The sequence below is a fragment of the Zalophus californianus genome, chromosome 9, assembly GCF_009762305.2.
Source record: "Zalophus californianus isolate mZalCal1 chromosome 9, mZalCal1.pri.v2, whole genome shotgun sequence".
In the NCBI taxonomy this organism is placed as follows: Eukaryota; Metazoa; Chordata; class Mammalia; order Carnivora; family Otariidae; genus Zalophus; species Zalophus californianus.
The window spans coordinates 32,900,088-32,922,197 of record NC_045603.1 but is presented as its reverse complement, the minus strand read 5'-3'; the positions used below and the strand labels follow the sequence as shown (position 1 = coordinate 32,922,197).

Genomic DNA, 22,110 nt, shown 5'->3' with positions numbered 1-22,110 from the left:
ACTCTATTTTAGATTTTTATATTGTGAGCCACAATCAAAATCATTATCAATAATAATGATAATATTATTAGGGGATAAAAATACCCTTTTTAAAAAAGACTTTATTTATTTATTTGTCAGAGAGAGAGAGAGAGTGAACATAAGCGGGGGGAGGGGTGTCAGGCAGTGGGAGAAGCAGGCTTCTTGCTGAGCAAGAAGCCTGATGTGGGACTCAATCCCAAGACCCTGGGATCATGATCTGAACCAAAGGCAGATGCTTAACCAACTGAACCACCCAGGTGTCCCAAAATACCCTGTTTTTCAACATTTGTCAGATTCAAACAAGGCAATCCAAAAAAAAAAAAGAAAAGTACTTTGGGATGCTATTGACTGCTTCATGGTTCTCCCTACTACCAATTCACAGACTTCATCAGGATGTCTGTTCATAACCACTGGGGAAGCTTCATGTGTAAACCCTCTAACTGGTCCATGGACATACCCAACTTCCACATGCCTCACCCACATCTTCATGGCTAATTCTCAGCACATGCTTCTACTGACAATGAGAATAAGTTTTTGCAGACTGCTAGCATGCAAGTGCAGAGAACCAGTCCAGCTCTGTGGGAGGGGTGAAGACTCATAAACTTGAGCATGTGCATTTCAGGGCACTGCCTCAGGGAAATAAACAGAAGGCTTGCAACACCTAGCCTGGATTTGCAAGACTGGGAGAAGGTATACAATCCTAAGAATTCCACCCTCCACCACCACCACCAACAGAAAACAGAAGTGTAAAGCAGGCAAATCTCTAGAAAAGGTCGGAGAAACCCTCAAAATACCTTCACCTTGGAATAACAGGTGAAGATAACTCTCTTTTGAAGCTAGTCAGTAAAGACTGTAAGTTCATAGTCTATGAACTTGAAGACAGGACATTTGAAAGAATCCATTCAAAGAGGAAAAGAGTAAAGAGAATGAAAATGACTGACATTAGTGAATTATGGGACTCCTTCACAAGAAATGATATTCTCATTATGGGAGCCCAGAAAGAGAAATACAGAAAATGACAGAAAACTTGTTTAAACAAATAATGGCTGAATACTTCTTAAAGCTGGAGAGAGGTATGGGCATTCAGATACATGAAAGCATAGCATCCCATACAGAGTTGACAAAAAAAAACAAGCAAAAAACTCTTTCCATAAAATGGAATCACCATATGGCTATCAGTAGATTTCCCAGGCAAAACTTTACAGTCCAGAAGAGAGTGGCATGATATATTCAAAATTCTAAAAGAAAAACAACAAAAAAAACAACTGCCAGTCAAGAATATCTGGCAAACTGCCCTACAAAGATGCAGGAGAAAAAGACTTTCCCAGATAAAGTTGAGAGAGTTTATCACCACTAGATCTGTCTTACAAGAAATGCTAAAGGGAGTTCTTCAAGCTAATTAGTAATATGAAAACATATAAAAGTATAAACATACTGGCAAAGGTATACATATGACCAAATTCAGAATATTCTAATACTGTGATGGTATGATAATACATAAATCACTTAACTGTAGAATAAATGTTAAAAACAAAAATATTAAAATAACTATAGGTAAAAAATTTGTTAATGAATATACAATATATTAATATATAAATATATAAATTATGACATTAAAACACAAAAACAGGGGAGTAACAGAGTTTTTATAGATGATTAAAGTGAAATTGCTATCAGCATAAAATAGGCTATTATGACTAAAAAAATTCTGTGCAAGACTCATGGTAACCACAAACCAAAAACCTATAGTAGATACACAAAAGATAAAGAGAAAGGATTCAAGGTATACAAGTACAGAAAATTATCATATCACAAAGGAAGATAGCAAGGGGTAGGAAGGAACGAAAGAATTAAAAAGCAGCCAGAAAACAGTAAGATAGCAATAATATATCCTTACTTGTCAACAATTATTTTAAATGTAATAGACTAAATCCTCTAATCAAAATACATAGAGTGACAGAATGGATATATAAAAATAGTGACTGAATGGATATAAAAGTCTATGCTGCCTGTAAGATACTAATTTCAGCTCTAAGGATACATTTAGGCTGAAAGTGAAGAAATGCAAAAAGATATTTCATGCAAATGGAAACCAAAAAAAAATAGAAATAACTATACTTATATCAGACAAAAGAGACCTTAAGTAAAAAAACTAAAAAAAAAATTACATAATGATAAAGGAGTCAATTCATCAAGAAGAAGTAACAATTTATAAATATATATGCACTCAAAATTGGAGCAACTAAATATATTAAACAATATATTAACAGATCTGAAGGCAAAAATAGACAGCACTGCAATAATAGTAATGGATTTCAATACCCCACTTTCAACAATGGATAGATCATCCAGACAGAAAATCAATAAGGAAATAATGGACTTGAACTACACTTTAGCTCAAATGAAACCAACAGACATATAGAGAACATTCCATCCCACAGCAGCAGAAAATGCATTCTTCTCAAGCACAAACAGAACATTCTCTAGGATGGATCATATGTTAGGTCACAAAACAAGTCTAATAAATTTACTATCAAGCGTCTTTTCTGACTACAACAATCTGAAATTAGAACTCAGTAACAGGAAAAAAGGTGTAAAATTCACAAATGCATGCAAATTAAACAACACAGAACAACGAATGGATCAAAGAAATAGCAAAAGGGGAATAAATAAATATCTTGATACATATGAAAACGGAAACAAAACATACCAAAACTTATGGGATGTAGCAAAAGCACTTCTGAAGGGAAATTTATAGCTATTAACACCTACATAAGAAAAAAGAAACATCTCAGAAAGACAGACTAATTTTGTACCTCAAGGAACGGAGAAGAACAAATTAAGCCCAAATTTAGGGGAAAGAAGGAAATAACAAAAATCAGAGCAGACAAGCAAAATAAGCCAGTCATAGAAAAACAAATACCATATGATTTCACTCATATGTGGAATTTAAGACACAAATCGTGAAGGAAGAAAAAGAGAGAGAGAAATCAAGAAACAGACTCTTAAGTGGAGAACAAATGGATGGTTAACAGAAGGGTAGTGGGTGGGAGGATGGGTGAAATATGTGATGGGGATTAAGGAGGGCACTTACTGTGATGAACACTGAATGATGTATGGAAGGGTTGAATCACTATATTGTACACCTGAAACTAATATAACACTGTATGTTAACCATATTGGAGTTAAAATAAAAATCTTAATAAAAACCAAACAAAACAATCCTCTTCCAAAAAATCAGAGCAGAAATAAATGAAATAGATATTAGAAAAAATAGAAAGAAAAAACAACAAAATTAAGAGATGGTTTTTTGAAAAGACAAAATTGAAAAACCATTAGCTCAACAAAAAAAAATAAAAGATTCAAATAAATAAAATCACAAATAAAAAGGTCAATATACTGATGTCACAGAAATTAAAATTTTCAAATTTTCATGAGACTACTATAAATAACTGTATGCCAACAAATTGGACATCTCAGAGGAAATGGATAAATTTCTAGAAATATACAACCCATCAAGATTGAATCATAAAGAAATAAAAAATCTAAACTGCAAAAACCTAAATAACTATAACTGGTAAGGTGATTGAATCAATAATTTAAAATGTCCCCACAGAGAAATGCCCAGGACCAGATGGCTTCACTGGTGAATTCTACCAAACATTTAGAGAAGAGTTAATGCCAGTCTTTCCTAAAGTCTACCAAAACTTTGCAAGGAGTGGACACTTCTAAACTTATTTTAGGAAATCAGCATTACACCAATAACAAAACCAGACAAGAAATTATAGGACACTGCAAGAAACCATAAGACGCTTATCAGAAAATTATAGACCAATATCCCTGAGGATTATAGATGTGAATATCCTCAACAAAATACCAGCAAACCAAATTCAACAGTGCACTGGAAGGCTTATACACCATGACCGAGTAGGATTTTTCCATGGGTTACAAAAATGGTTTAATACAACCAAATCAATTAATGGGATCACAACATTAACAGAGTGAAAGACAAATATCATATGGTTAACTCAACAGTTACAGACAAAGCATTTGACAAAATTCAACATCCTTTCATGACAAAAACTCTCAGCAAATTAGGTATAGAAAGAATATCTCAATGTAATAAATGTCATATATGGCAAGATCACAGCTAACATTATACTAAATGGTGAAAAGCTATAAGTTTTTCCTCCAATATCAGGAAACAGACCAAGATGCACACTCTAGCCACCTCTATTCAACATATTAATGGAAGTCTTTATAATAGCAATTAGGTAAGAAAAAAATAATAAAAGGCATTCAAACTGGAAAATAAGTTACAAAAAAAATAAAATTTTTTTAAAAAGGAAAATAAGAAGTTAAATTGTCTCTGTTGGCAGATGACTTGATCTTACATATAGAAAACCCTAAAGACTAAAAAAAAAAAAAAAAAAGAAAAGAAAACCCTAAAGACTTCACCAACTGGTAGAAATAATCAAGGAATTCAGTAAAATTACAGGATATAAAATCAACATAAAAATCAATGCATTTCTATACACTAACAATGAACTGATTGAAAGGGAAATTAAGAAAGCAATACTATTTACAATACCATCAAAAATAAAACTCTTTCAGATTCATAGGCTACAAAATAACTGAGTATTTCTTTTGCTATCCAAATGTTCTGCAATATGCATTTTAAAAGCATATGCAATCTAAACGGTTATGGAGTTCCAAAGGGCCTTAATATTTTATTTTTTTAAAGATTTTATTTATTTGACAGAGAAAGACACAGCAAGGGAGGGAACACAAGCAGGGGGAGTGGGAGAGGAAGAAGCAGGCTTCCTGCGGAGCAGAGAGCCTGATGTGGGGCTCCATTCCAGGACCCTGGGATCATGACCTGAGCCGAAGGCAGACACTTAACGACCAAGCCACCCAGGTGCCCAGGGCCTTAATATTTTAAATGAATTTCTATTTGCAATTATTTGATATAAAATTCAAGTAACTATAATCATTCTGTAAATCATTATGATAATTATCTATTTGTACATGATTGTGGGTAATCATGTTTCTTAAAATTACTTATTTCTATGCAAGTTATTTTAAAAGTATTCTATATGTTCTTAAATGAATTCAAGGTATATTTATTCATTTCATTGCAAAAAGATATTTAATATACTTCATATATATGGATATGTGTAAGTTTATATATGCAGATATATAACACATTAAATATATAATAATTACACTTCTTCCACAAAAACAATATAAATACAAAGTATATTTGTTATAAATTAGCCATGAATTGTGGTTCTTTATAAGACTAGAAAGATGTAGTCTTTAAAGCTTAAAAAATAAATGAACAAACAAAAAAAGCTACTCCTGTTTCTAACTATACAGGTAGAAATTGTCCAAAAAAATTCCTTTTCATCGCAAAACCTACACAGGTTGCATTGTATTTACATTTTGTTGCTGGGATTGTCATATCATGTAAGTTTATCAAGAAAATTCATTTCCTTGATCTCTTTATAGTTTTACTGTAGTGATTCTTCCAAAATACAAAATTAATCATGTTACTAACAACTAAAACTCTTGTTCAGTGCCTTGTTTAGTTCAGTGCTTCCACAGTGTGTAGTGGATAAAGCTTAAACTCCCTGTAGGCAAAGACCTCTTCATTACCTCTTTTGCTTTTTGTTGTAATGTTCATACATATTCATATAATAAAATAAATTGTATGTATTTTATATACAGTATTTTGTTTAGACATGAAATACTTGACACTCTGAAGTAAGTACTCACTGACAGAATGAGAGAATCTGTGAATGGAGGAGAGAGCTGATATGTGTCCTTTGAGAAATATACAATATATAAAAATAACATAAATACACTTTTCCTTCTTCAATGCATATAAACTGCTAAAAGTAGCAAGGGGGGTATGTTATCTGTCCATATACATAGCCTTGATATACACTTTTTACATTTAGCAGCTTTGGAAATTAAGGAAAAATGCATAGATCCTGTAAGCCTATTTCCTCACCCATTAAATAGATAATAAAAATATGTTATTTTACGGGATGGTTGAGTAGAAGAAGTAAGACATGTAAATTTATTCACATAGTGTCTGCCACATTATGTACACTCAAGAATGCCAACTATTATTATGATTTCATTATGCTGTGAACATTATTATTTAAATTCTAGCTCTTCAATGGAAATCTAACCCATTTACAGAAACAAATACCAGTCAACAAATACATGATAAACCAATCCGAATGAGATCAAAGTTTTGAACATTTTAAACCATTATGAATGTTGTACATAATTTGATTTAGCCTGAAAAACAAATTAATAATGCTAAGTGAGAAATAAGGGTGACTGATAGTTGTTGCTATATGCCGAACAGTGGGACCATACATTGTTATGGTGCTGTAGAGTTTGCCATTAGTGTCACATATCTGAGCTCAAGACAGTGTGGGTGGGGTGGATATTTTCTCATTTTTAAACTGAGGAAATTGGACTATAAATTGGAATATAAAGAAGTTAAATTACCATCTAAGTTCGCAGAGATAGAAATTGACTCTGCATTTCAGAGCATTGTTGAACTTAGAAAAAAAATAGAGTTAAAAATATCAAGAGGTAACTTTGAGGAGAAATAAAGAAAAAGTACAGTTTTATATAATGTCTGCTAAATATATTTATTCATTCAAATGTATTTATCGAAGATTAGACATGGTTCTATTGGCTCAGCTCCCTCTGTGAACGAGATAGACAGGGTCTTTCCTCTCTGAGCTTATAGTAGTGCAGGAGATTGAAAATCAAACAAAAAAATAAATTGAACCTGTATGTGATTAAGTTCAAGGAAAGCAGCAAACAGGTTGCCGAGAGAAAAGGAAGAATTAATGATGACTATCATTTTCTCTTTTTTATTTAATGTGATTTATTGACTGGGGCAGATGGGAAGGAACAGATTCATGTCATGAAGAGAACTTAAATTGAGACGGCAAAGACAGTATGCAATTTATCATCAAACAGGCACACTTTTGAAACTGATAGAAAAGATTCTCAATAAGTATTACAGGACAATTTGCATAAGCTAGGGTTGTCACCCTAGAGATAAGTAATATCAATAGGTTAAAAGAAAGAATAATAACTAGTATTTATGAAGGACTGTTGCCAGGCTCATGCCTTATTTAAATATTCATTAATATGTTTCTCCCCAAACTTCATTGTTACTATAGACATTTTTGCAGATGAGAATACTGAGGGGGAAAATGAAGTAATTTGCACAGGTCGCGAAGCTAGTATAGGGTGGTCCTGGGCTGTCACCTCCACCAGCCCCACTCTCAAGTCAATACTCATATACAGTAAATATGGCCCTCACAGGAAGCACTTTCATCACAAAGTGGTGTCTCTTGTTTGAGAATGAAAATCATCTTCCTAAAGCGATAGAACACATACACAAAGGATATGATCTGAACATTTTGAGGTGTGATTCTGAGCAGTGGATCTTATACCAAAGAGCACAATGTTATCCTCACAAAATGTCTATGTTTTACGTATTGGGTTAGAAATCTGGCTTAGAGAAACCAAAAGGCTGACACAAGAAAATCATTAACATGTTAGTAAATACTTTTGAAAAAATATCCCAAGGGTAACTTCCAGTCCCCCCAGATGATTCAAACTCTATTGGAATTATTTTTTTTATGTCTTCTGAACTTCTAATCACAAGTCTCCCTTAAAATCCTCCTCCTCATTTTTATAGGCAGCAAATTAAGTCTGCAGTGCCAGAAAAAAACCTCTTCAAATTCTTAATCAAGAGAAATGGTTCTTTGTTATTATTTTACTACTTGTAATGAGTTGATTTAATTAAGATTGCTGTAGTTATAAACAACAGAAACTGACTTTGCCTGACTTAACATAAAAGGAACTTTATTGGAAAGATAGCTTGGCTGTTCACTGAATCCCAGGAACAGCTAAGAAAATACACTCCAGGTAATAGAGCTAAGACAATGACACCTGACAGACATAAGGAAGCTGGGGCTAGGAGAACTTCTCGCTTCAGTGCTGCCTTTACCAAAGTTCAACTCTAATGGTTTCCATTTTCTTGATCTCTCCATTCAAGGTTTAATATTCCCAGAAGAGATGATCAGACAGCTAGGCTTTGGTCTACTCTTGGATCAGTCATCAATGGCTGGAGATGTAAGGCACCAAAAGGAGCTTTGTCTTTGAAATTCTTTTAAGGAATGGGAAATTCCAAAATTTCAACCTAATTGGCATCTTCTAGCATTCTATGCATGTATGTTGTTCACACATCCACATACATGTATAGACATATACACATAACACACACACCATGTTATCTCCCTCTATTCAGAAGGTACTTGCTTAACACAACCCAACCCTACTACCCAGGGACTCTTCTTCACCAAAGGAGATAACTGGAAGTCACATCCAGCTTTTCAGAGATGATAGAATGGATATTATATATATGGATATTACATATGTCAATATTCAAAAACTTTAGAAACAAATTAAAATTTAACACTTTTACTATTTTATACAGTGAAAAAAGAAGAAATGCATGAAAATACATATTCTTCTATTAAAAACAAAATAAAATGGAAAAATGATTCCACTCAGCCAATAAGAAAAATTTTAGTCCTCATATTTGCAAGTGTGACAAAACCATAGGGAACATATATCACTTTTCACCTCAATTTTGTTTTGCCTTCAGTTCTTATTCTAGCTGACTGGGGTAGAATTATTTCTCCTTTGGGAATTTCTTTCTAAGACCACTAGCTAAGTGTGTAGTCATAGTACAGAAAGTTAAAGTTTATGGACTATTAAGTGTGAAGCTAAGAAATGTTACTACATGGATTCTGGTCCATTTATTTTGATTAGGGACACTATTTCACAGAATATTTTGAATTCTGAAAAACACCTTCCAATCCTCACGAAGTGTGGTCTGCTTGTAATTGACCTTACAGCTGAATTTTTGATATGGCATTCAATTGTTACATAAGGTTAGATGTTTCTAGATTAAACATGCTTGGTAAGAATGGTACAGCTGGTTCCTTAATTTTCTGCTAGATACAGATTTTGGTCAGTTTTAGGAAAAGTTGTTTCATGCTGTTAAACCTGCAAATTTCACTCTGCAATTATGAGCAACTTTTTTCACCCTTTTAATAAGTACTTATTTTTTTGATGAGTATACATGATAATTGGCATTTACTAAATAGGGTATCGTATCATGTCCATAAGATTGTTGATAGCAATGATAATTTTCTGGTGATCAATTATCAATATTTCTAGTTTCTAGGTTTTCTGAGAAGTCCATTTCCAGAGCCAACTCTCAATTTTTCATTTCAACTCTCTCATTATCCAAGTCAATTATATCTAACAATTGTTATCCTCAACATGACATAGATCTTGCATTAGGGCTATCCTTCCAGGAAAACCAAGCAATGTTAAGTACTTCTGGAAGTTCTGACCACTTGGAGAAATCCCTTTTTGAGAGAAATTCAGGAGCATTCAATCCCCAGCAAGTGCTGGCATAATTGAGAATCACTGGCCACCTAGATCAAGTTCTTTTCTCACTTTGGTTGGCTCCATGGGATCTCCTGAGATCACAGCTGTGGACTAAGAGAGGGTGCATATTTGGCAAGCATAGGCAATTATGTACTAAATGTAGACAGTGAAATATGAACCCTGAATATTACTACACCTCTACTTCTCCTACATTTCTGCACACTGGAATTCGTGTGATGTGGGCATAGAATATATTCCCATTTTTTTTTAACTTTAAGTCATTATTTTTCTTTCCTATCATTAAATGCCATCTTGTATGCAAATATGTAAAAAACCAAAAATATAGATTCTCATACTCTTCTAACATTCCTTTGTAATTAGCAACGAATACACAAATAACAGACATTTGGGACCGCATTTGGCTTGTGTAGCTCCCTTCCTTAGCTAGAGCAGAGCATAAGCAGCTTGCCCTGCTGATTGAGAAGTTCACATCTCCAGTCCCTGTTAACTCACTCAGAAAACCAGCTGTGCATATTACCTCTGAATGCCCACTTCCAAAAAATGCATTTTTAACATCTACTGTCCTCACTGGCTTTCAGTATTACATGATAAAAGCAAACAACTATCAGGATTTCTGGAAAGAAGATCACATTACCTTAGATAAAGCAATTGTTTTGGCATTGAATCTCTATCCACTTGGAGATCACTCTGATACATGGTTTCTATACAAATATCTCCTACATAAAATGACATACTGTATACACATAGATTTTGGATATTGCTTAGTTTGAAAATCTACCTATTAGGATTACAATATTTAAATAATTCATAACATGTTTCAATAGTGAACACATTGAATTTTTAAAACACCTTTCCTAGGTAATGATATTTGTCCTGTATATTTCATAAGCATATGATGCATTACAGCTAAAAAGATATTGAATATTTTAAATGGCTAATTTACAAAGAGTAATAATTGAGGAAAAGGGAAATCCTCATGTATTTTTTTCTCTTGTCATTAGAAATACATGCCATTTACCTCTTTTAAAAGGTATTAGGCTCTGAAATTAAAATCTTACGACTCTTGACGTATAGAGTTATATATAACAACAGTATTTTTATATAAAACATGATTTTATCTATTTAATAATTTTAAATAGCAAATTAAAATATCTTCAAGGGAAAATTCATCTTAGCAACACTATAACAAAAATAAAGAAATTCAGGATAATAGTTGTCTCCATAGGGGAGGAAAGTGGATAGGCTGGGTGGCATATATAGGAAATATAAAAATCTTAAGACTTCTATTCCATAAAGTAAATTGCAGATATATAGGGGTCTAATTTTTTTTATTACTATTTGTGATTTTTTTAGAATGTACTTTGAATTTATGTACATAGTTTATATGTGTAATATTTTTTCTATTTCATTTTTATTTTATTATAGGTTTTGCCATTACAGAAGTTTGCAAATTTTATGTAGTCAAATCATTTATGGTTCTTGGTATGCTTGGTTGGGAAGATTTTCTGCACCACAAGGTTATAAAAATATTCTCCTATATTTTCTTCTACAAGTTATACATTGTTTTGTTGTTGTTGTTTCGAAGACCTTTTTTTTAGAGCAATGAGAAACTTCACAGTGAAATTGGGAAAAAAGTACAGAGATTTCTTATATGTTGCTTTCCCCCATACATGCATAGCCCCCTTCATTATTAACATCACTTTTCTGAATGGTGCATTTTTATCAAGGATGAACCTGTATCGATACATCATAATCATCCAAAGTCCATAGATTACATTACAGTTCACTCTTGATGTTGTATATTTTATGAATTTGGATAAATGTAAAATTACATGTGTCCATCACTATGAGGTCATATAGAGTATATTTTCAGTGTTCTGTGCTCCATCTCTTCATCCTCCTCCCTGCCCCCCTACCTAGCACCTAGTATCTTTTTTAGCCATATATATCATTAATTTTTTTTAATTTTTTATTGTTATGTTAATCACTATACATTACATCATTAGTTTTTAATGTAGTGTTCCATGATTCATTGTTTGTGCATAATACCCAGTGCTCCATGCAGAACGTGCCCTCCTTAATACCCATCACCAGGTTAATCCATCCCCCACCCCCTCCCCTAATTTTTTTAAACTAATCTTTGGCCCAATAGATATTAGGCAATGATTATGAATATAGGTGTTAAAAATACTGCTAAATATTAAAACTTATAATCTCTCTCATCACTAAAAATTCTTTTTAAAGTATATATGACATACTGAATTTGATCCAGCCTTGTAAAAAAACAAAAGAACCAAAAACTTATAGCAAATATATCTTACGTCTTTTTCGTGTTTGCTTCTCTTTGTGTCATGTCGGTAACAACACTGACACTAGCATGAGACATTATTCTTAATCACACAGGACTTCTTTGCACAACTTTATTTCATGTTCAATGAAAACAATGTGAATGGTGGTGTCTTGAGTTATGCTAAATGAAAGTTACTAACATCTGTAATTTTTATTACGCGAAGAGTACCTTAGAGAAAAAAAATAAGTAAGAGGGTGAAACTAGAAGTAAGGTAGACTTCGAAAATTTATTTAAGTGAGAGTTTATTTTGACCCACCATCCATACTTCTCTTTGGATACTTTTTCTCAGTCTATGAATTCTGCCTGATATCAAAACTTACTAAGGTAGATTAAGTCATAACACCTGTTCCATATCCTTAAGCTATCAATATTTTACTATGCATCTTATATGCAGCTGAAGAAACTTTAATTTGAGGTTGTGTGTTTCATGATTTGTTGACAAAAACAGAATATGATGAAAAATAAAACATAATATCTGCCTTTAATGAGTTAGTAATCTGATGAAGAAGATAAATAGGGAGCCCTAATGATCATACCACATGATTAAGTCAGTAATGAAAAGATGCCCAAAAAGATTTATCAGGCAGCATGTAAGAAAATTCTATAAAAAGATCTAATACTGCAGGAAAAGTTAAAAATATGAACAAGATTTGATTCTTTAACATATGAAAATATGCTTGTATTTTACAGGACATACATATCTCTCAAGCTCTTGACCAAACTTTATATAGGGGAAAACTGTATTCACTTTTCCAAAGCACAATTCAATTGTTTCAAATAAACGAATTTGTGGGACCAGAAAACCAACTTGAGCTACATCCCCAAGCACAACTGGAAGAATTTTAGAATTACATGAAGAACTGCTTGAAATGTGCTTTCAGTGTTGTGATGGTGATGGGAATAAGAAAGACATCAGAATGTCACACTTGGTATGAAATTTTCTTGGCCTTTTTGTACTTGTCTCAAATACTTTTCCACAGTATGTGTTATATTTAGCTTTTGTTTTTGTCTACTGTTCTACAATGAATCATAAAACAGTTGAAAATGTTATAAAGGAAAATGTGGAAATCAAAGCAAAGCAAGTGAGAAAGCTTTATTTCAATGAAATAAAGCTAAAATGTTTTGACAATTCTTTACTCTTCTGAGCACAGTAAAAAAATTGCATGCATACTGAAGAACAAATTATCAGGGTGTGCACCATAATGATAATAATGAAATAATAATTAAAAGAATTGTGAATCAGCATCCACATGCATGATGTGACAAGAATATAGCATTCTTTGTTGGAAAAGGATGCAAAATAATTGGCAAAATGGATAGAGAGGGAAGGTACTCAAGGTCTCAGATTCTTTACCATCGTTAACTCAGGAAAAGACAATAATGTCTGAGAAGTTAAAGGTGAAGGCAATGGCAGAGAAAAATTAGTTGGCAAAGGAGTTGTCTTTCAAAGCAAGCCTGAGAAGTTCAACAGTATCAAGAGCCAAGCTATGCTCCTGTTATGGACACACTATTTGTATCCCCTCAAAATTCATATGTTGAAGACTTAACCCCTAATGTGATAGGGGCCTTTTGGAGGTGGGGCCTTTGGAAGGTAATTAGGATTAAATGAAGCCATGAGGATGGGGCCTTTATGATGGGATTAGTACCCTCATCAGAAGAGGATGAAAGACCAGAGCTCTTTCCCTCTCCTTGAACACATAGAAGAGGTAATATGAATACATAGCAAGATGTTGGTTGTCTGCAAGTCAGGAAGAGGGCCATCACCAAAACACAAATTTGCTGGCATCTTGATCTTTGACTTGGACTTCTCAGCCTCCAGAATTGTGAGAAATAAATGTCTTATTTAAGCCACCCAATCTATGGTATTGTGTTATAGCAGCCTGAGTAAGCTAAGACAGCTCATATCATCAAAATAATATTGAAAGCTGCCCTCTCTACGAAGAAATTGCTATTTTCCTGTAATAACTATATATAAAAAAGGAAGTTATACTGCTAAATAAATTTTGTTGTAGATGAAATAGGATTGTTTTGAAAGCAATATTGTCCTGTAGATTTATCCTTCAGGAGAACAAAATACATGGGTATGAAGGCTTCTAGAGCTGGCTATAATCTATTTATCCAGGCATTTGTGCTAATAATATTATGTGAAACCCAAACTAACTACCATGAATTCTGAAAAATACATTTACTCCAAAGTATGTCCAAAGGAAAATGCAAATTTTCTGGAAATCCTCAAAGCCTACTTGACACAGAAGAATTTTTGAGAATCATGCAATCTTATCTCTGACCCTTAATAAACAAAAATATTGTAAAAAAAGTCCTAAACATTTTTGACCCCCAACATTCAGCTAAGAATGTAGAATATAGTGTTAACATCCAAGTGATTTTCTTCCCTTCAAATATTACATTACATGTGTAATGTGTAGCCCATGGATCTTGAGTTTATAGTCCATATGATTATGGCATTCATCCAGATTGATTATCAATTCCTTATGCAAAACCTGGGCCAGGATACAGATGTTAAGCAAGAAGCTTTACTAAAAAATTTTTTGAAAATTTGACACAAAAAAGGGGGCTTTAGAATTTACCAACCAGGCATGGCAAAAAATTTTCTACATCGACACCAAGGGATACAAGAAAACCAACTCCACAACTGTGGTTTATTTGAAAGGTTTTGTAAGGATAGTTGAGGAAGAATGACAATTGATGCCCCCAAAGGATATTAATTTTGATGAAGCTGATGAAAAAGATGCTAGAGAGCTCTTGAAATCACATGCAGAGAAATTAATAGCTATACTTATTTAGAAGGATATAATTCTTGTTTGAAGAAATTGAGATGATCACAACTTTGAGGCACAGTGTAGAACCACAGGTGCAGTACACTTTCAAGGAATATATGAGCCATGCAAATGTAATGCTAAATATTATCCCTAAATGTACAGACTAAATGAAAAGTCTGCTTTTGAATACTGTTTTATGTCTCTTACTGTGATAGTTCAGATTCTCTAGAAGCAGACACCAAGGCAGAAGTAAAAGGGCAACAGATTTATTGAAAGAAATACTTATGAAGATAAAGAAGTGAGGGATCAGAAGTAGGTCGGTATTGCCTTCATACCACAGTGCAGTTCTGGCATCTGTGATGAAGGAATGAAGACTGTTTAGAAAGAGCCTTGGATTATGAGAAAGTCTTGGGCAGCTGATGGGGAGACAAAGAGCACAGATCTCCCATTGGAGGCATCATACATGAGTCAGAAATGGCTGACTCTGGTAAGTATCCCTGCTGTGCTCACTCATGGGCAAGGAGCAGCCTGAAGGTTGCTGTTCTGGACTCTCTATAGTAGTAACAGAATGATATGAAAATTATATCAGTTCTGCTGGATCTGACAGTTTACCTGAAGTTTTCCCTTCCTCACCTAACTCCTCTGCCTGTCACCCGCAAAAATTCATCCACTGACTGCTTCAACAACCCTTGCCTCCTCCCATCTCAACTTTCTTCACTATCAACCTCACTTAATAATGACTCAATATAGGAAGTTTTTTCTGAATCTTCTCATAATAAATTTATTTATTATTGTATTTTATTTATAGTTCTTATTTTAGGTGTAGATTTTACCTTAGAGTTGGATTGTATAAATTATACTATTTTGCATGCAATTTTTTTGGTTAACAACAGTATTAATTGTTCAGGGACAAGAGGCAATATTTTTTAAAGATTTTATTTATTTATTTAAGAGAGAGAACACAAGCAGAGAGAGTGGCAGAGGAGAGGGAGAAGCAGGCTCCCCACTAAGCAGGGAGCCTAATGCAGGGTTCAATCCCAGGACCCTGGTATCCTGACCTGAGCCCAAGGCAGATGCTTAACCGACTGAGCCACCCAGGCATCCCAACAGGCAATATTTTAAATGCTTTACATCATATTATGATAGTTTGATATGTAGATAAATGATAGATAGATATTTTTAATGTTTTAATTACATTCTAAGAAACTAATTTGAAACTTTGGATTTATGTAGGAACTTGTCAGGAAAAAAATGCCATTATTTGCTGTAAAGTGTTTGGCAACTTGGAGGATATCTAAGTTATAGCGACTTTTGGCCTCAGGGTATATTCAAACTGAACTTCTTATTCTAGAACCTCTATCCAGTTCTCCAACCAACCTCATCGTCCACTACTTCACATCACACATTTTATTCTATAGTACTAATGAAGAGCTTATAGTTACTTGAATGTATTATTCTACTTCAGATTTACATTCCTTTAGTTATGATATTCTCCACGAATAAAGTGTTCCCATTTACTTCCATCTTCCACAACCTGGTTAAATCACACACATCCTTAAATTCTTGGCTTAACTATCGTTTCTCTTCAGGATTGGCAAAATATCCTCTTTCTACAAGCAAGAAAAAGTCATGTTTCACAGTTATGATGCAATTACATTGTTATTTCACAGCTGTCAAAAAGCATAGTCTTGAAATATGACTTTTTAAAGTATGTACTTAGAAAACTTTTCAACGTTTTAACTAATAATATTTCAAAGACTCTATGAATATTGTAACTAGAAGCACCTTAAAAGGAGATTAGCCAATAAAATCTTTTATGTAATTTTCAATAGAACAAAAAAACCTCTATATCATAGATTCAATGGGTACCACACAGCCTTAGATATATATATATATATCAAACAGAACACAAAGTGAACTAACAAAATTATAGATATTTTGTCTGACAAAGACAAACTTAAGTATCATTCAAAACAAGAAATAAATTTGAAATCTAGTAAGGAATGCTTTTCTTTAATTTACTTTATAACCCTCACCCATAGTTCAGACACAAAGTGAAAGGCATATAGAAATACAAAATAAGGGGCGCCTGGGTGGCTCAGTTGGTTAAGCATCTGCCTTCAGCTCAGGTCATGATCCTACGTCAGGCTCCAGGCTCAGCGGGGAGTCTGCTTCTCCCCCTCCCTCTGCCTCTCCTTCTGCTTTTTCTCTCTCTCTCACTCACCCTCTCTCTCTCTCAAATAAATAAATAAAATCTTTAAAAAAGTAGAAAAAAAAGAAATACAACATAAAAAGCTACTTAAGGAGATTGGGTCAAATGGATAGCAATACAATAATGAATAGAAATCAAGCTGATTTTAGTACACAAAAGGTATACTATAACATCCTCTGCAATGTTAAAAGTCAACTCAAGTTAAGCTTTAAAGTTCCTAATAGACAACAGAAAGAAGCATTATTACATAAAATATTTATAGTTCCCATGATGTAAAATATAGACCAGAACGTTAGAAGCCAGGCAATAATTTCCTGGCTCTGCATTCTGACAGAAATAATTCCGATGGGTTGACAAGCCACTCTGTAATATCACATCTTCTACAGCATACCTAAAATAATGCTGTTGAAATAAGCAGCCTCTAAGATGGAGTTAAAGTAAAAAAGAAGTAATAAAAAAGAAGTTTTACAAGAGGAGCCTAAAATTATCCCTGCTTTACCACCTTAAAATTATTCAATTTGTATCAACAGACAAGGTGTTTATAAAAGGCTAATGCAGTGTACCTCACAACTGATTCCTTTTTGCTAAATCTAATATTTAACAGACATCATTGAAAACTCTAGTCTCACCTTGCACCTTTGCTTGAGATGATGAAAAGAGCTAATAGTACCAAAGCTCAATTATTTATCTTCTGCCATGTTTTACTGTGAAGCCCAACTTAACATCTTATTAAGAGGAAATTAGCTTGAAAATTTTGAGTGTTGGAGCAGTGTTCAATAAACTAACATTATGATTTGGAAGAAATAAAGTTGACTTACTTTAAACAGAGATGGAGCATCATTCACCAAAACATGTTTCAAACAACATTAATCCTTTGCGATATTGTGCAATTTTGAGAAATAAAAAACTAGAGAATCCCAAGTTACATTATCAAATCCATGGCTCTGTGAAATACTGGAGGAATTATTTTGGCATTTTCCTGAATTTATATAACCTTAGCATTTCTTTTTTTAAATTTATGCAAAACACTGCAGTCAAAAGTGGAACAGATCGGGCTTAGCCTGTTAGAAACACAGCTAGAGAATTAATAAACATAAAAATTTAGTGAATGATGAAACCCACAATTGAGACAGATTCTTGCACAATTCTAGAAATCCAAAATAATCCTGAAATATTTTATTGAGCTGGACTATAAGCCAATGTCTACTAAGGAAGTTGTAAAATGTCTACAAAATTCTGGTTAGTTGTGTTGAGCTCATAGTTTTTATTTACTTCACAAATAAAGATATGCACAAAATGCCTTAGATAGTAATGATTTAGATCTGAAACTGGTATTCACAGATAATTAGAGTAATGATTTGAATCATTTAGGGTATAGTGTCAATGTTTGTTACTACCAGCTTGGGAAATTTCAGTGCCTGATTTATAATTTTTAGGTCTAGTCTGAGGAACCTCTGCTGTACTTGAAACAAATTGCTTCCTTTCTTTTATGCTTGGGATTGTTGATATCTATTCTTTGAAAAATGAATGATTCTGAATTAGAAAAATTTATAATTTATTAAAATATTCCTTTGAATGGAACTTTTGTTAAAAGTAAAAGCAATATAAATATAATTAAAGATCTACAAACATAAGCAATCATTGAATTATAAACCTTGTAACAATGAGAACAAGAATGGGGAAGAGTGAATTTTACTATTTGTGTGGACATTTCAAAAGTTTAATTCATATGATTTATATTATAGTTTGATGGCCAGAAAATGTATCACTTCAGTTTTGATCTTATTGGAAAAAACAATAAAAATCTTCTTTAAAAAATGAGATTTTACACAGAACATGCCACTCATTTATTTCTGTATGCTGAATGCTGTTCATGTGAACTGACTTTTATTAGAGTTGACAAGACTTCTTTTTTCTCCCTGAAGTTCAATGAAAACACCTTTCTCTCAACATGTTTGTCACAACCTTTGGACATACAAAAGCCCAGGGAGAGAAAAGTAAACATAAGCATAAACACATCTAACAATATTTTGATATAACAAACCATCCAGGCAAGGGACTAGATGTTTAGAAGACTAGCAGAGGGACATAAGTCTTTCACTGCTAGGTCACCTGCATAAATTTACTTCTTAAAAACATGTAACTTGTACTCAACTATTGGGGACATGTCACTGGAGAAAAGAGAACCCAGCAAGAAATAATAATTTTAGCAGTTAACAATACAAAATTATTTAATTAAATAACTACACTAATGGACCAAATTTTAAAGTATTTAATAATCTCTTTATTTTGAGCACCTGTTTCTCCTTGTGGACTGAAACAGGTTGGCTTAGTTGGTTAGCATCTGGTAATAAACCCAAGGTCCAAACAAACTCTGAAAATGAGTTAGTATTAGTCATTTTTTCCCCTGCAATCTGCCTCAATGTTGGTCAGTTGTTTAATAATTTTTTTTTATTATTGTCCAGATATGTTTAGCACTCACACAATTATTTTAACAACCTAACTTAATCTTTTTAATAGCTACATATTATATTTATGTCTATATGTATTATTTTCATTGTAACAAAACTCAATTTTTCCATTTTAAACTTTCTTCCATCTCCTGATTCTTTCATTAATAATGCTAGTGCTATCATAGTAACTCCAGAGTGATATCCTCAAGAAATTTTAATTTCATTATATTTGTTGTTCTTTCTATCATGAGCATATACCATATTACATAAGTAGGACAAAGTACTTGCAATTAAGTCTAATTCTAATTACCTCCATCTTTCCATGGTCCTCACTGTTAACAAAGGTAGTCTCAACACCCAAGTGGTATTCATATCTTCCCATATTATTTTAGTCCTTTCTAAAGACTTGCTTTTTTATATTTTCCTTTATGTATTCTGTACAACCATGACAACAGGTCATTTTTCACACTGCCCCACTCCACCTCCCCTTCCAGTTTACAATCTTTTCTTTCTTTTTTTTTTACATAGCTTCCTTTTCTTCTATCAAATATCTTCACATTTTTCATCTGTAAAAATCCTACCAGTCAGTGAAAGTGAAAATAAAATAGTATCTTTATAGCATAGACCTACTCTGTCCCTGCTAGCAGAAGCAACCTAAAGACATATGTTTTTATACTTTTTTGATTTTTACCACTAGTTTGCAAACTAATTACAAAAAAAGTATGAATCTTCTGATAGATATTTAAGAATAAACCTAAATTTGGAAAAATGATATATTTGTTGAAGCAGTAAAATAATTAAAAATATGATTTTCTATAGTACCCAGTAATTTTCTATATGAAATAAATTAGTAGATACATAGTAGATATTCAAAAATAGTTTTAAAAGAAAAGAAACTAGGTAAATATGGAACTGTAGGTAAGAGATGTTTGTTTCTGGCCAAGATGGTGTAACAAATTGGATTTATCCTCATACTTGAGATAAATAAAAGTCTGGATAAATATCTGAAATAATGATTTTCAGATATTGGGACAGTATGCTGTACAGGACAGTGATCTCTGAAGAAGGAGAAATAAAAGTGGTAATGAGTGCCTATAGTGCCTATAGCCTACTACATTAAGAGTGTATCCACACCCTACTGCAGCGTAAAGGAAATGAAGACAAGTTGGGGACTGTCCCTAAGATGAGGAGATTAAGGTAGGGATCTAAGAAGTGAAAGCAGCAAGGGTTTTCTAGGAAGAGCATCGAAGATAATAGGTCTATATAGAGAGTGCTCTGGAGTTCTGCAGAAGATTCCCTTGAGTCTCTCCTATTTTCTGACCAACTCATCCATTGAAAAAAAAAAAACAACACACTAGGTCTTGGAAAGAACAAACATCACAAATTAGAACAAACCTCAGAGCTCACACAGTGATGGAAATAATTCCTATCCTCCATAAAAACAATGAAAACATTGGTATAAATTGTAAAAATCAGCTTTTACAGAAATCTGAAAGTTAACATCAGGCTTGCAACAATCTGAGAAACACGTTTTCAACAAAATTAGATCAATCTTGGTAAAAGCAGTGAGTTTGGTGGTGTTTTAATTTAGTCTACCGTCATCCCTCTCTCTTCAGCTATATGAAACCTTGAACACCAGCAGCCTTGCAATCATGGTAACTGTGAATACAAGCAACCTAGCAGCTAATGAGGCAACAAAGTGGGTTTAGAGCTCTCCCCCACAATTTCATCATCAGAGAATTTTAACTGACATTGTACTTCAGCAAAATTATCATTCAAATATGAAGGAGAAAGGGAAGTTGGAAGATGGCAGTAGAGTAGGAGAACCCTAGGCTCCCCTTGTTCCACGAATACTATTTCGTGATTTAATACTATTAAATCATCCTAAATACCCCAGAAATTGACCTGAAGACTGGAAGAAAAAACTCTACAACTAAAGGCAGAAACGAGGCCACATTGAAGAAGGTAGGAAGTGCTGAGACATAGTTTAGGGGAGAAACAGACTGTGGCCACTGTGGTGAGAGGGAGCTGTAGTCTCAGAAACAGACTAGTACAAAGGGAGCACAAGGGGAAAATAAATGCTCATAGCAGTTGGCTTGGAAAAGGAGAGTGGCTGAATTTTGTGAATTCCTACAACCAGTGGAGCTTAAAGCCTAGAGTTTTAAAGGTCAGTGGGTTTAGCTAGGATAGAGCCCAGAAGGCTCTGTGCTTGCTCCTGTTGAGAAGGCAGGCAAACAACCCAGGGGCAGACAGTGTGGGAAGAGGATCTGAAGAGCACCTGGGGCACAGCGGGAGGGAGATTATTTGCTCTTCTGGGAGCTTGCGCCTGAGAGGCAGCATTCACAGCAACACCTCACCAGGAACAAAGGAGCTGACTGGCATCATTTACCTCCCCCACTCCTCAGCATAAACACAGAGCCACCTGCAGGAACCAGCCCAGTCTCACACTCACTAACTTATTACACCAAGCCCTGACACACTGCAATCTGGTAGAACTCCCTCTCCCAGTCATGCTTGCCTCAGTCCCAGCACAGCAGACCCATCGCCCAGAAGACTGGCCCAACCACTTGCCAACACATGTCCTGACCTGATAGTTTTGTGAGGCCTTGGCTCTGGTGGTAGTGGCAACAAGTCTCATTTCATAAACAGACCAGAGCTCAACTAGTTAAAATGTGCTACATTCAGGCCAGGGGCCAAACACTACCTGCAACAGGCAAAGAGAGCTTCTGCAGATAACTGGCCTGAAGGCTAGAGCAATCAGAACAA

At 33.9% G+C, this 22,110-nt stretch overlaps 1 protein-coding gene across 3 annotated transcripts in view; it reads right to left on the bottom strand.

Moving 5' to 3' along the window:
- The window catches only part of MGAT4C (MGAT4 family member C), a 1,006,121-nt gene that overhangs the window by 540,611 nt on the left and 443,400 nt on the right, over positions 1-22,110 (bottom strand). The window lies entirely within an intron of this gene.